The sequence below is a fragment of the Ursus arctos genome, unplaced genomic scaffold (genome assembly GCF_023065955.2).
Source record: "Ursus arctos isolate Adak ecotype North America unplaced genomic scaffold, UrsArc2.0 scaffold_10, whole genome shotgun sequence".
Classification (NCBI taxonomy): Eukaryota; Metazoa; Chordata; class Mammalia; order Carnivora; family Ursidae; genus Ursus; species Ursus arctos.
The window spans coordinates 35594858-35609400 of NW_026622764.1; the positions used below are offsets into that span (position 1 = coordinate 35594858).

General features: G+C 36.3%; 1 pseudogene; it reads right to left on the bottom strand.

Annotated features, from left to right (window-relative positions):
- Positions 1–6165: 6165 nt before the first annotated feature.
- Positions 6166–14199, bottom strand: LOC125281793 (AP-1 complex subunit sigma-1A-like; annotated as a pseudogene).
- Between the last annotated feature and the right edge of the window lie 344 nt (positions 14200–14543).

The window sequence follows — 14543 nt, forward strand, 5'->3', positions numbered from 1 at the left end:
GGTCCAAAGTGTAATCACATGGGTTTTTATTAGAAGGACTCAGGAGGAGTCAGAAAGCAAGGAGAAGATTATGTGATGATGGAAGCAGAGATTTGGAGTGGTACATGTTGGAGACAGAGAAAGGGACCACAAGTCATGGAATATGAACAATGAACACTGGAAGAAGCCACTGAACACTGAATAAGGCAAAGAGATAGATTGTATCCTCAGAGCTTCCAGAAGGAACCAGTCTAGCAGACACCTTGACTTTAGCCCCAAGAAACTGATTTCAGACTTCTGGAACTGTAAGAGACTAAATTTGTGTTATTTTATGCCACACATATGTGGTATTTGGTTGCAGGAGCAATAGAAAACTAATATAGGATTAGGACGCAATCAATGGGCTTTTCTTGTGTAGTTGTTACAAAAGAAATTTCATTTTTTTCTGTACAGTATATAGAACAGATGTGAGGTCTGAAACTATTAGCCATTAACCCAGATGATTGAGGACAGCTTGAATGTGAAAATGACAAATGTAGGAGAGTAAAATTGAAAAAAAAAAAAAAAGAAAAAGAAAAAAGTACAGAAAACCAGGAGCATAGCCCTGGTCAAAACATGCTTGAAACCTGCAATGATTCAGGACTGTTACAGTTGCATAAGCTTATAAATTATCTTCATTACTGACAAGAGTTTTTCAATTACTTGTGATGGAAAGCAACTTGATTGATATAACAGTTTTGCACAAAACCTACATTTTTAAATACAACAGCCAGTACTCTTTCAAAACTGGTCCAAACCAGTGTCACAGATTAGGAAGGACTCTGAAAGCAGCCATGGTATTATAGTGCCTGAGTTGTTCACCACCATATCCTCACTCTGTAGCACTGCCAATGAATGTAAATAGGTGCTTAATAAATATGTCTGAAATGGGCTGATGACTACAGGGTGCCTGGATGGCTCAGTCAGTTAAGCGTTGGATTCTTGGTTTTGGCTCAGGTCATTATCTCAGGGTCCCGAGACTGAGCCCGGGACCGGGCTTCACTGAGCAGGGAGTTTACTTGAGATGCCCTCTGCCTCTCCCCCATGCCACGCCTGTGTGCTCTCTCTCTTTCTCTCTCTAAACAACGAATTCTTAAAAAAGAAAGAAATGTGTTCATGACTAAGTATAAAAGTACAAAGTGTGACTAGAATGCCATTATCAGCTAATCTTGCCTTAAAAATATAGGCTATGAGAGACTGAATATACAAATACACTAGGGCCAGGCAGTACAATGAAAACAGAACTCTGACCCACAGCCTCTATAGTAACCAGTCAGGCAAATCACAACCTCTGCAAGCAATTGGCCCCAAGCAGTTGGAACTTGGTCAGTGACTGCCAGCTTCCCTTCTTTGCCCTATGATTCCAATTCAGGACCCATCAAAGAAAGCCAAATATGCTCGTCAAATCAATCACATAGGATGCTTAACTTCTCGTTAGCCTGCCTTTAGCTTCCCCTTGCCAACAACATCCAATAAGAACATACCTGATGTCATCTCTTTTTCTACTATAAAGCTTTCTCATTGCCAAGTGACGGTGGCTGACTCCTTTCTTACAGCAAACTCTGGATTAATAGCTTCTGTTTTTCTCTCATTTGGATTGTCTTCATTTATTTCCACAGCTATACAAATGAGGCTGACACTAATTTTTCTTCAGGTTATTCCTGGCCTTAGTCATTTATGCATAAGACATGGTTTCTGTGAAAAGCTACCTTTTCAATAAAATTTCACCAAGTAAATGGGTCAAACAACTTTTTTTTTTTTGAAATGCAAAGAAAATAGATGGGAATTAAGTATTTCTGTCCTGAAATAATCTCCCACTGATCTGGAATTTGCTTAAAGTTTGACCACTGAGGTTTTATTTAATTCATTTATTAATTTTTTAAAAATGTATGCAACAATTAAAACTCTCCATGACTGGCACTAAGTACAAGGGCACAGTGATGGACAGACCGATTCTCCTCCAGACCTCAGGGAGATTATATTCTGGAGGGATAGTGAAGTTACTTCACATTTACATAATTATATTTTTAATTATAAGTTTAGTAAGGGCCAAAGGTAGAAATTCAGGAAGTTAAAAGGATATGGTACAAGGGTTCCAGGCTTGACTGGAGACTGAGAATGGCTTTAAAAGTAGTGGTAGACAATGAAATTGTCCCTCCCTCTAATTATCTTCTAAAATTTAAGAGATTGGTCATGATTCCAGGAAGGGTTTATTTTTTTATTTATTTTTTTTTAAGATTTTATTTATTTATTTGACAGAGAGAGAGACAGCCAGCAAGAGAGGGAACACAAGCAGGGGGAGTGGGAGAGGAAGAAGCAGGCCTCCAGCAGAAGAGCCCGATGTGGGGCTCAATCCCAGAACACCGGGATCACGCCCTGAGTCAAAGGCAGACACTTAATGACTGAGCCACCCAGGCGCCCCTCCAGGAAGGGTTTAAAACCCAACTGAATTCCTGTCATTCTGGCAGAATGGGGCATAAAAATAGAAAAATAGAAAACATTTTGACTTATTAGAAAATAAAGTTACATTTCTTAACATACTAGAGATTTTGGACTCTGATTCATACCTACTATACTTACAAACCCTACATGCTAAGGTGTTAAAAATGATTATGTCTGATTCATTTATTTTCCTTGTAGAAATATCCATGCTTTTATAGTAAGCTAGTCATTTGAAAAAAGCGAAGAAAGACTGCTTGAAAACCTTTTGGCTTTTGTGTCCTGGCAAAATATAGGGCAGACTCCTTAGTAGAGTCCTTAGGAATACTCTTCATAATTTATCCCCAAATCCGTCTTCCTCTACTTTTCTGGGACTATCTACTAATCCTTTTGACACCTTTAGTATTTTCAACATACCAAGTTTCTTTTCCTTACACATGGAACTTGTTTTCATAGCTCCATTTTTCTATTCATGTGTTTTAGTCAACTTGAATTGCGTTGCTTGCCTTCTCTCCCTTGTATGTTCCTTACATATGCCCAGGCTAACTATGATATTCTCTGTGAGGCTTTTCCAACCCAACCTACCTCAGATAAGCACTATTAATTTCCTACTTTACCCTTATAATGTAGAATATTTTCTTATCATCAATTTAATTTACTGAAGTATTAGGGCAAGTATTTGGAGAGGAAAACCATACATCAACAGCAGTCACTGTATCATTGTTCAAATTTCTATTTGATATTTTTTTAACCAAATCTAATTTATTATGAAACTAGTTAAACTTAAAACAATATAATACATCATTAACTAAAATGTGGTCCCAAAGATATAGATTAATTCAACTATATTTACAATTTGGAAAACCATTTATTCAGAGAAGTTAATGGTGCAGTTATGAGCACTAATTTAGTGGTTAAGAAAAATTTAAAAAATAGTGGTTAAGAGGCCAAGTTCTGAAGCTCTGAAACTAGACTATCCCAACTTGACTTTTGGATCTGCTACTTAGTAGCTGTGTGACCATGAATAAATGGCTTCAACTTCATGTGTCTCCATGTCTCCATTTTCTGATATGTCACATGGGGACATTTATAGTACCTGGCATAGCATGCTGCAGTGAGGTACAAATGGGTGAAAATAGGTTAGAATAATGTCTGGCACATAGTAACCTCTTAGCATATTTTACCTATTAATTCCATCAGCAGTCATGATGGTAGTGGTAGGAAGAGGAGGCAAGGGGTTAGTTTTGGTGTTAGCATGTGCCAGACAATATGTTAGTTTTTTCTTCCATCATGGAGTTATAGTCTACCAAAGGGGCAGAAATATAAGCATTTCAATGCACACCACTGTCACAAGAGGTGAAGGCACACAGGAGATCAGGAACATTGTAGGAGAAGCATTAGAGAAGAAGTAACATCTGGGCTGAGTTATGGAGCTCTAGTAGAAGTTAGCAACAAAGAAACAGAGAAGCAGGGTCCCAGGCACCTACAGGCACACATGAATGCAGGGAGCCTGGGAGACCATGGTACCTAGAGCCCCTCACTATAGTATAGCAGTGGTAGTCAGTACCATGGTCAACAGAGAAAGATAGATTTTTGATTGGAAAAGGGTTTCTGTTTCATGTAGAGATGTTTGATTTTTCAAAGGAGTTAGAAAAAAATTATTGAGCAGGGAAATTTTATTTTTGGTTGATTAATTTAAAAATATTATTTGTCATTAGGGTGGACAATATATTAGGAAACAGTGAGTTAGGACCACGTATACCAGGTAGAAATTTATTGCACTAATTCAAAAATAACTACAAAGCCCTAGAGAGAAGTAGAAACAGTATACAGAGTAGAGAAACACTGTTTGAAAAATATCAAGAGGGTTCAGAAGAATAGAAAGACTAGAGGTGGAAATGGGAGATTATGAGGTTTGGGCATGGTTGCAAAAATATAACTATAGTTAAGAAGAAGTTTAAATTGAGGAAAAATAAGAAGGAATATAAAACTGGCTACATGGCACTGAATGTTCAATATTTTCTGGCTTAAAGTAGGTTTTTGATTAATCAATTTATGTCCTGAACTTGGAGACCACACTACATAAATAAAATAAGAGCCCAGTAAATATTTGTCACTATCATTATGAGAACACTGAGGATATAACTTATTATAAGCTATAATTTAAATAATTTATTTTGAAAAACAAACTGGAAAGTTAAAAATTAGTAAATCATGTTACCTGTGTATGTAACTTATGCTACTTATATTATGTTCCTGGCATTGTGTTGATCATTTTAAATATATGTTACAACACAAGAGCAATCTTATGAAATGAGTATCAATATCCCATTCTATATATGAGGAATGTGAAGTTAAAAGTATTTAAGTAATTTGTTTAAGGTTAGATGAGAAGTAGCAGAGCCAGGATTAAAATCCTAATCAATCAAACTACATATTTTATTCATCTACAACCACATTACGCTCCTGACAAAGTAAAAAATAAAGCAAATAAAAAGACTAGATACACAGTAAATCCAGTTTTGGATAGGAAGGTCACTTTTTTTATATGAGAGGAAGAAAGCCTCCTCCAATATGAAAAAACATTAATTAATATTGTACTTCTTACAATGTGCTGACATTGTGACAACAGCTGGACTTTAAAATAAGAAAAGTACTGTTTTTGCCTGTAAGAAATGCAAGGCTCTGACCTCAAAGGATATTTAGAGACTGCTACTCCAAGTATAAGAAGGTAGAAAAGTGGGGCTAAAATGGTGAAGCAATACTTAATCCAAAGGCATAATTTCGCATAGTCTGATTTTTCTTTCATCTGTATAAGGATAAACAAAGTATCTCTGATTTCAGCCTTAGGAGATTTAGATTATTATGAAGAATTCAGAGAAACCCTGATGGCACTCCCACTTGATCCCCTTTACATAATAACGTTTTATTCCCCCAGGGCCCCCAGAAGTCTTTTCCTTTTATTTCAGAGGGAAGGAAATAAAGTCAGACACTTCCCCACTCCACCCCCTACGCTCCTGCCTCACGCAGAACCTGGAGTGAAAGAGGGACGGCGCCCAGTCTCCAATAAAGCCCACCCTTTCTCCAACTCTTCCTTCCCACAAAGTAGCAAGATTAGAAAAACCGTTAACTATATTGTTCTTCCTCTGGCGCTGCACAGAGGCCCCCCTGTGGCCAAAAAGTAAGTGGGGGAGGAAGATGTGGAAAAGGGAATTGCCTCTTAACTACACAGTGGTCCCCTCCCAGGCAGAGAAGATGCCCAGGCTACCCAGTCGGGGGGGGGGGGGGTAGAGGGGAGGTGGAGGTAGGATATGGGGCAGGGAGAAGAGAAAACCCCCAGGCCTTTTTCTTTAACCTGACATATTTATATATTTACAGCTTTCAAGGAGGGGAGGAAGTTTGGAGTGACAATAGTTCTGCAAAGTCAGGAAATGAAAACCAAATAGCAGCTGTTTTGGCCACCATTTCCTGCCTCCTTGCTCCTAAAATCTTGAATGGGAAAGGGGGAAACAGGAAGGAGGAACTGGAAGGAAGGTAATGTCTGGGTCCTGAGCCCAGAGCTCACTGTGAAAGAAGGTGAGGCAGCAGAAGAGGGGCAGCCAGGTCCCCCTTGGAAAAGGGCCCTCGGAGAGACATGTAAGAAGCAGCCACTCACGTCCTGCCTCTCCACCGGCTCCGCACGTCTCCAAGTGCTGCCTGCGGCGGGGGCTACATCAGACATCTCCAGCAAGAGCGCCCCTCCTTCTGCAGCAGGTCAGCCTGCGTCACGGCCTTCAGCACACGCTTCCTGAAGCTGTCCTGGACATCGCTCCCCATCAAAACCTCATACTAGAGGAAGCAGGCCTTCTCAGAGTTAAAGAGGAAGTCCATCTCGCACACGCTGCGGCAGTATTTGTCTAGGAGCTTCACACCTCGGTGGATCAGCTGCAGCCTAACGAGTTCATTGTCCAGGCGCTCCATGGCGCCGCTGAAGTAGAGGCTGGCATATCTTTTATAGACGACTTTGAGGTCCTTCTACCCCAGGAAGCTGCCCATCATGGGCCTGCAAGCCAGAACGGCCTGCAATAGCTCCCGAGTCGTCTTTCGCTGCGTGTCTGCGGTGGCCAGGTATCATTTCGGCAGCCACAACTTCTCTGGCCCGCTAATAGGCTGCACGAATCTCGTCGTCTAGCAGCCCGCAACTCTGCGTGTCCCTCTTCGGCCACCATAGGCCCTGAGACCTCTTAAAAATCTTTTCTTCCTCTTTCTCGAAGCCTCGCCTGCCTCAGCTGGCCTGGAAACTTCTGAGACGCCTGGCTCAAAGCAGTGAAAGGTCAGAAGGGTATCTCCTAACTATGAGCACCTTAGGGACGGACAGGCTTTTGACAAAACTAACTGCTCCCCCGCTGCCTTTATCTAGAGTGCATAAGTCAGTCTTGCTGGGGACTTTGACATTCAGGGATCGGCTTTTGCCGAGGACAGCTGACATTTCAGTTTTTTACATGTGCTGAACTGTGGTGAATTTGAGACATAATTTTTATTCTATAGTGAAGTTGTTTTATATATATATATATATTTCAAAGAAGAAACAATTTGTTATATATGTAGAATCTTATGAATAAGCAAATACATCTTTTATCCAGTTTTCCAAAACATTTTTAGAACTCACTTGAGATAATGGTAATTTAACTTGAATTGCTTTTGAATGCAATATAAAGTCGTTCTTTTCTCATGATTGCTTGATTCTAGATTTCAAATTTGTCTTTGTATATAATTATAATCTCTCGATTTTTTTCACAAATGAAATATTAGGTGGATTCGTAAAGCCTGTATAAAATGTAATTAAACATTTTACATTATCAGGTATCTACCAAATATCAGTTAATCAGGGTTTTAGTGAACAAACAGTTCAAAGACAAAATCTTGTGTTGTCTCTAGGAGAATGGCAACTATGTATTAATATAAAGGTCAACTAGTATGCCTGGGTTGAAATGCTAGCTCTATGGCTCTATGAGTTACTAGGTGTGGGACTTCAGGATAGCATTTCACTTAAGCATGCCTGGGTATCTTCATCAGTAAAAATGTACTTAGCATTGTTGTAGATATTAAATGATTTGCAGAGATATTGCATCTGAAGCATTTAGCATGTTACTTGCCATATAGTTAACATTAAGTAAGTGTTATTATTTATCTATTCCATACCCACAGACAAATTTGGGAAGGAGGGAGGCTACGTAGTGATTTGCCTAGCTTTATTTTTCCTGTTGCCTAAGATAACCTGATAGGTCCAGGGGAGTACTGAAGTTAACTTCTATTGGGAGAACTGATTGTGAAATTTTCAGAATTTTGGGAGCTGGTTGATGTTATGTTGGTAGCTTGAAATTGGCTATGATGGGATTATTTATACCAACTAGTCCCAGAAGGCAGTTGCTAAACATTTACCAGGATAATATTGAAGTTAGCTTTGCTACCCAAGTCAGTAGTTTTTTAGACAGATTATAGAAAATATTACATTTGTTTAAAAAAAAAGAAGAAATTGGAAATTTGGCAATTTCTTATATTGTTAATTTTTTACCCACAACATGACCCAGAAATTCTACCCCAAGGTATTCACCAAAGAGAAATGAAGGCATATATCCACAAAAGAATTGTTCAAGAATTTCCTAGCAACATTATTCATAATGGGCAAAAACAGAGTTCTCACAACAAGAGCATAAAAATAAATTTTATATTTGTACAAGTGAATACTATATAATAATAAAAAGAAATGAATTGTTGATGCATACTGTCAAGTGAAAGAATCTCACAGAAGTAGAGTTGATAGAAAGAAGCCAGACAGAAAAAGAGTGTGTAGCATATGACTTTATTTACATAAAGATTAAGACCAGATAAAAGTGATCTATGGTGAGAGAAGTTAGAGCAGTTGTTGCCTTTGGTAGGTGAGGGGTGGTGGTGGTGATGGTGGTGATTGACTGGAAAGAGGCATGATAGAAATTTTTGGGGTGATAGAAATATTCTATATTTTGAAGTGGCTGTTGACTACATGGGTATACACATTTATCATATCAAACTGTACACTAAAGATCTTTACATTTTACTTTATATAAATTATATATCAATAAAGAAAAATAAAGCAATATATTGTAATAGAAATGCTGCTTAAGAATCGATAGGGGTAATGGCTAAATTTGATAATTAGAAAATAATGTTTGGGGAATATGTATATTTATATGACAAGAAAAAAAAAGAGTAGCAATTAGGCGTATAATCCATCTATTCCATCTTTCAGTCAGTATAATTTTTTTGAATTGTGTGACCTTAGACAACTAACTTGACCTTAAGAATATTCCGGTTTCTAATCTGCTCAAATGGGATTAAACATAAAATTTACCTCAAAAGATAGCTAGCTGGATTAAATGAAATAATTCATCAAAGGCGTTTAAGGTGCCTGGCATTTAGTAAATACTTGATAAGTATAAATTCTTTTATAGCTACTTTTTATTATGAGAGGAAAGAATGGAGCAGGTAAATAACGAACTGATAGACGAAATTTCCTCTGGGCTGAGCACCTGGAATCTTCAGGATGAAAGGATCCGGAAAGTACAAAATAAATAAGAAGAAACAAACCTAATCACTTTTGCTGCAGTTTTAACTTTCAATTAAAAAGAAAGTATTCCCCCCAAAGAGGGAAAATGATATGGTTACTTTCAATAGTCAAGGGACAAATTTTCATCATCCTTCAAACCAGCAATAATGTATATTCTAAAAAACAGTGAATTTGTGCCTTCTAACTCACATTGAAAATAATTTTATTTATTTATTTGTTTGCTTGTTTATTTATTTATTTATTTTAGGATTCTCGATTTTTTAAAATTTAAATTCAATTAATTAACATATAATGTATTATTTGTTTCAGGGGTACAGGTCTGTGATTCATCAGTCTTCTATAATACCCTGTGCTCATTACAGCACATAGCCTCCCCAATGTCCATCACCCAGTTACCCACTCCTCCACCCCACTCCCCTCCAGCAACACTCAGTTTGCTTCCTGAGATTAAGAGTCTCTTATGATTTATCTCCCTCTCTGGTTTCCTCTTGTTTCGTTATAATTTTAAAACCAGACTTAAATGTAGGAATAGAAGAAAAAATTACAGCCATGCAAGTACTCAGAAATTCACTTGTGACATACTTTACTTTTCTAGGAAAAATAAAATCTTTAATATTTTGTATTTAGCATTATTAATAAATGATGAAGATAAGAATAGAATTAGCTTTGTGGGCAAGAGAGAGGAGTTAATTTACTTGATTGTATACTTCTCTATACTTCTAAAAAAATATTTTTCACCATGATTTCTTATTACTTTTATAATAGCAAATAGATAAACTTAGATAAATGAAAACATCATATATTATATGTATCATCTCTCTTTTTTTTTAAGATTTATTTATTTTAGAGAGAGAGAGAGCAGACAACAGGGGCAGGGACGGAAGGACAGGGAGAGAATCTCAGGTAGGCTCCGACTACCCACTGAGCACGGAGCCTGATGCAGGGCCCAATTTCACCACCCTGAGATTATAACCTGAGCTGAAACAAGAGTCTGACACTTAACCAACTGAGCCACCTAGGTTCCCCCTTAGGCTGTTTTTTTTTAAAAAAGACTTATCTATGTTGTTTTGAGTACCAGTAGTTTATATTTTTTATAGCTATACAGTAATGCATTGTTTGAATATACAAGTTGTTATCCATTTCTCTGTTAAGGAGCATTAAGGGTGTTTCAAGTTTTTGGCTATTATGAATTAATGTGGTCTAAAAATCCTCATATGAATGATTTTTAGAATGTATATTTTCTTTGCTCTTGGATAAATAGTCTAAGAGTGACTTTTCTGGCTAGTAAGATACACACACACACACACACACACACAGTGCACATACCATATTTTTATGTATACAATAACAGTATGTTATTTTGTTATACTGTTAAGAAATGATAAACAATTTTCCAAAATATTTGGAGAATATTCTGCCAGCAGTGTGTGAGAGTTCCAGTTGCTCCATAGCTTTACCAATATTCTGGCAGACTTTCAAACTTTATGCATTCTAACTCATTGTGATTTCAATTTTCATTATTCTGATGCTCAAATATATTGAGAGCTTTTTCATGTGTTTATTAGTTATTTGCATATCTTGTTTTATGACGCTTTAGTCCAGATTTTTGCCCATATTGATTGTATTTTTTTGCTTTCATTTTTTATAGTTGATTTTTAAGAGTCTTTTATATACAGTGGATATATATTCAGAATATGAATCATTTTTCATATATATATATATAAGGCAAATAGCTTTTTTTCCTTTACTGTGGCTTGTCTCTTCATTTCTTTTTTAAATTTTTTTTAAGATTTATTTATTTATTTTAGAGAGAGAGAGAATGTGTGCATGAATGAGCAGGAGGAGGAGGAGAGGGAGAAGGAGAGACAAAATCTCAAGCAGACCACGCTGATCACAGAGCCAGACACAGGGCTCAATTTCAGGACCCTGAGATCATGATCTGAGCTGAAACCAAGAGTCGGACACTCAACCTACTGAGCCACCTGGGTGCCCCATCCCTCCCTGTTTTCCTAATGGTATTCTTTAATTAACTGAAAATTTTAATTTTGACGAAGTTCAATTTTTAATTTTTTTCTCTTATATCAGTGCTTTTTTGTGACCTGTCTAGTAAATCTTTGTCTACCCAGCAAAGATTTATTTCTTAAACCTCAGGTTTTGAGGTGGGACTATTCTACCACCCTAATTATTTTTCCTTCTTACTGATTGTCCATATCTACCTTTCTATTCAAAGAATGGGATGTGACAAATTAAAATAATCAGTGAAAGCACCTTTCTACCAGATTGCTAAATAAGTCTAGTTGCTCCAAAAGCTCATTAAAATTCCAAAGCAACTCCACAATGTTTTAGTAGATTATGTTTTTGTGGAGGATGTTGTATTTGAGCTTTTTCCCTCAGAGAAAAAAATCATATTTTAAATCAAATTTTATACAAATCATGTGGATATAAAACCCTAAATTCTACATCTAGTCTTCTGGGAAACTCTTTCAACTTCACAGACTAATGTTACAAACAAAAGTTATAGAAATTTTAATCTATAAAGTGTTTTAAGGCAATGATTATTCAAATACAAATTCATGTCTATTTTGCAGAATACATACAGTTGCTACAGATAGATCTAAATTTATACTAAAAATATAAAAACACAAACTTTCTTGGCAACATTTTTTTTTCTAGTTATGTATAGACATAAGCATTTTTACAGGAAAACATCCTGCACTTTCAAAGTGGTACTTGATTTTGTAACACAAGTAAAACATTTGAATTTTGTTTAAAGACTTTATTTATTTTAGAGATAGAGACAGTGTGCACGCATGAGAGAGCACAAGCAGGGGGAGGAGTAGAGGGAGAGGGAGAAGCAGATTCCACTCTGAGTGTGGAACCCATGCGGGGGCTTGATCCCGTGACCCCGAGATCATGACCTTAGCTGAAACCAAGAGTCAGATAGTTAACTGATGGAGCCACCCAAGCGCCCCAACATTTGAATTCTTAATAGAAAGTTGCATTGCTCTTTAGCATATCTTTATACTTTCAACTGATGGTCAGATAATATAAAAAATTAGTTTTAATAACATAATCAGTGCTCCAAAACTTAAAATCCTTGTCCAAATGTGTATCTTTCTTACAATTTAAACCTGGAAGTAAAATACCATTCTATCACTCCTATGTCTTATGTATTTTTAATATGTATAAACACACACTCTGCACGTTTGTTTTCTATACTTAAAGTATATATGGATAGGGGCATCTGGGTGACTCAGTTGGTTAAGTGTCCAACTCATGATTTACACTCAGGTCACGATCTCCTGGGTCATGGGATTGAGCCCCGCGGTATCAGGCTCTGTGCTCAGCGGGGAATCTGCTTGAGATTGTCTCTCTCCCTCTCCTTTTGCCCCTCCCCCCACTCACACAGTCTCTCTCTCCCTCTAAAATAAATAAATCTTTAAAAAATTAAGTAAAGTATATATGGGTAAATAAAACACTGATGAACAGTCATGCTCTGTTGTTCTGCCCCAGATTTCTGAAAAGCAATCAAGTATCATGTCATCCCAAGGTCAAGATTGTTAAAATAATGTTTTTTCCCCAAAATGAACTAGAAACTGTAATTATGGATGTGCCTAAAGTTGGTTCACAGGGATCCCAAAGAGAATGTGTGTCCCTGATTTCTGTTTTTATTTGATCCTAAAATTTAGGGTTTTAATCTTTTTCTGCCCATTTTACTTGTAATAATTGTTTTTTATAATTATTTAATTAAAATTATTAAAATTTATATTCACAACTTTGTGTTTAGAAATCTACACAGATTCAAGATCTTATATATGTTCAGTAAACAATGTTAGGCTTTCCAAAGCTTGGATTATTGTTTTAGGTAGACCTTGATCAGGGATCCCTGTATTAAATTAAGTCAGGCACTCCAAAAAGAATGTAGAAAATATAAGCAGTTGCTGAAACGACTCTTTTATTTGTGCTGGTTGAAATCATTAAGCTTCTTGATTTCTTATCTTATAGGCCAGAAAGGACATATGCCAAGATATGGCACAGAGATACCACAAAACCTAGTATAGTTTACTCTTGGCTCAGGATAGATCAGCTTTTGTATTTTTTTCCTTTGAGCATGAATGCTCAGTTTTTAAAGGTATTTTCAGAAGCATAATATTTAACCAATTCTGCACACCATAAAGAAAGAAGGAATGGTAGCAATCACCTTAATTTTCAGGTGTGCATACCATGTAATATAATATATAAATTACTCGGTTAGAATGTTGTCATCATTATGCTTAAAAATAAGAATTTATGCTAGAAACATAGACCAACTATTAACTCCATTTATTAAATAATACAAGAGCAGGGATGATATGGCAAGATTTAGTTTTATTTGCCACATTCAAAAAATATATTCTACATATCTTGCTTTTAGTTACTTATTTCATTACATCCATTCTTTTTCATCTCTTAGATAAAGGAGAAATAGCAAACACTATATAAATTAAACACACATGCAAGGAAGAAACAAAGAGTGCCTAGGGACATTAGGGAAGACTTCAGAGAGCCTTGAGTTATGACCAGAAGGATAGTAGGCTTTTTCCAGATGGGCAATACAGTTCTAATTATTCTTTTTACTTTCCCCTCCAGCTGTTTTATTTGTGATTTTTGTTTAAAGTGTTGACTCTTGTATTTGTAATATTTTTTTCCTTCCCACGTACTGTGCATTTGGGAAAATGATTACTGCAACAATTCTTCATTGGTCGGTCCAGATGCCCAAAGGGTGAAGAATTTATGGAGGCTTTTCTTTTAGCCATGACACAGGCAGGTTTAGTCTTATAAACTTGTCAAACCCTATTTGGCAAAACACCTCTCTCATTCTTATTGCTATTAAATCTCCTGTGAGCATTTATTATACATGCAAGAGTACAAGGAAGTAAGCATCTTTTTTTATGTTTGGTCTAGTTCATTTTGTATCTAAGGAAAATAGCTTCTTGTATTCGTTCTACAACACTACGTACATAGAAAAAAAATCATAATCATGAAATACCCATTTCATGAAATTTTCCTAAGTTAAAGTATCAAGTAGTGCTATCACCACTCCTCCACTTACTTTTGTGCACTTCCTTGGCCCCCAGTTTAATCTGATTTAATTCTTCTTTAGCCTTAATTGCCATCCCTTTTTTCAATCGTTAAGTTATATATTAAAATTTATGCAATTTCTAATGAACTGCACATAAAGATAACTGTTATATACCTCATTAAGACTGTAGAAAAAATATAACATTTTGTCCTCTTAACATGGAGGAAAAGTACATATTAAATACTTGTTAATATGTATTAAATATAACCTTCCTATAAGATGTAAGTGACTCCATTTCAGCAAATCATGTTTATGGAAAAAGTAATATGAGATTCAAAAGATTAAATAGGACTATTAAATCACAACTCACTTATGTACTATAATTTATGTGCTTTTTTGTAAGTAGTTTTAATCACAGAGCATCTAAAATTATTTCTA